Below are 1,892 nucleotides of genomic sequence, written 5' to 3'. Positions count from 1 at the left end.
GAGCAAACTTTGGGAGATAGTGGATGATAGAGGAGCCTGGCATGCTGCAATCCATGTGGTTGCAAAGAGTCAGACACAACTTACCGACTGAATAGCAACAACAAATAATGACTCTTTAAGTGGTAAAGTCAACAAGGATCTGGATCTCCTCTAACTTAAATTCACTCCACAAATCATTTTTTTTTTGGGGGGGGGGTAGATTGGTGATGTGAAAATCAATACAGAACTGGCACATAGGAGAAAATATATTTATCAAATATTATTTAAATTCAGGTTATTATCTACTATTATAACTTTAACCTGGTTTATTCACTTTCAGAGTCAGAGTCTCCTCATCTATAAAATGGAAAAATTCTAGCTTGTGGTTGTCTGGCAGAATGGCAAGGGAGGTTGGATTGGGATATTTGGGACTAGAATGGACAAACAGCAAGGTCCTATCATATAGCACAGGGAAGTATATTCAATATTCTGTAATAAGTCATAATAGAAAAGAATATGAATATATGTGTATATCTTAAACACTTTGCTGTATACCAGAAACTAATAAATGTATTATTAATCAACTAAGTGTGTGTATGCTCAGCCATGACTGATTCTTTGTGACCCCACAGACTGTAACACACCAGGCTCCTTTGCCCATGGAGTTTTCCAGGCAAGAATACTGGAGTGGGTTGCCATTTCCTACTCTAAGGGATCTTCCTGACCCAGGGATCAAACCTACATCTCTTGTGTCTCCTGCATTGGCAGGCAGATTCTTTACCACAGAGCCACCTGGGAAGTTCCCAAACCATCCATGGTGGTGGTGGTTTAGTTGCTAAGTTGTGTCTGACTATTTGATACCACATGGACTGTAGCCTGCCAGGCCCTCCTATCCATGGAATTTCGCAGGCCAGAATACTGGAGTGGGTTACCATTTCCTTCTCCAGCTATACAATACTAAATCAACTATACTTCAATTAAAATAATTCCCCAATATGATCCTGGTTCAAGAAATTTTATCAGTTAGTATTTTATTGTATTATATTTTGAGTGAGTTTATGACATGCAGACAAATACAGAATTGTTATAATAAATTGAAACTTTTATTTATAAAATTTTTAAATAACATTTCATTTTTTATTTTCTTAAATTTTAAACTTCTAATTTTGTACTGGGGTATAGACAATTAACAATGTTGTGACAGTTTCATGTGAACAACAAAAGGAGTCAGCCATACATACACAGGTATCCACTCTCCCCAAACTCCCCTCCCATGCAGGGCGCCACATAACATTGAGCAGAGCTCCATGTGCTCTACAGTAGGTCTTCGTTTATTTATTTCTGGCTGTGCTGGGTCTTCGTTGCTGCACAGGCTTTTCTCTGGTTGTGGCGAGGGAGGGCTCCTCTCTAGTTGCGGTTCTCGGGCTTCTTACTGCAGTGGCCTCTCTTGCTGTGAGGCACGCGTGGGCTCTCGGCTGCTCGGGCTTCAGTAGTTTGGCACATGGGCTCAGTAGTTGTGGTTTCTGGGTTTTAGAGCACAGGCTTAATTAATAGTTGTGGCACATGAGCTTGGTGGCCCCACAGCACGTGGGATCTTCCCTGACCAGGGATCAAACCCGTGTCTCTTGCATTAGCAGGTGGATTCCTTACACTGAGCCACCAGGGAAGCCCTGAACCTTTTGTTTTGTAGTGAGACTTTCTGCTGTAAAATCTGGCTTTATCCCCCAATGTTTCCTTTCCTGCACTTTTTCTAATGTCTCTTGTGATTCTGATTAGGCCTATATTAAATCTTCTTACACTACTCTTATTCCTACAATCTCTCTCTTTCATAGTTTTTATCTCCTTACTACTCTATGCTTATGTGGAAACTGCTGTTACCTCCTAGAAGACATTTCCCTATCTTCATTTTGGTA

Source organism: Bubalus kerabau, chromosome 5 (assembly GCF_029407905.1).
Source record: "Bubalus kerabau isolate K-KA32 ecotype Philippines breed swamp buffalo chromosome 5, PCC_UOA_SB_1v2, whole genome shotgun sequence".
Classification (NCBI taxonomy): domain Eukaryota; kingdom Metazoa; phylum Chordata; class Mammalia; order Artiodactyla; family Bovidae; genus Bubalus; species Bubalus kerabau.
Note: the sequence above shows the minus strand (reverse complement) of the source record.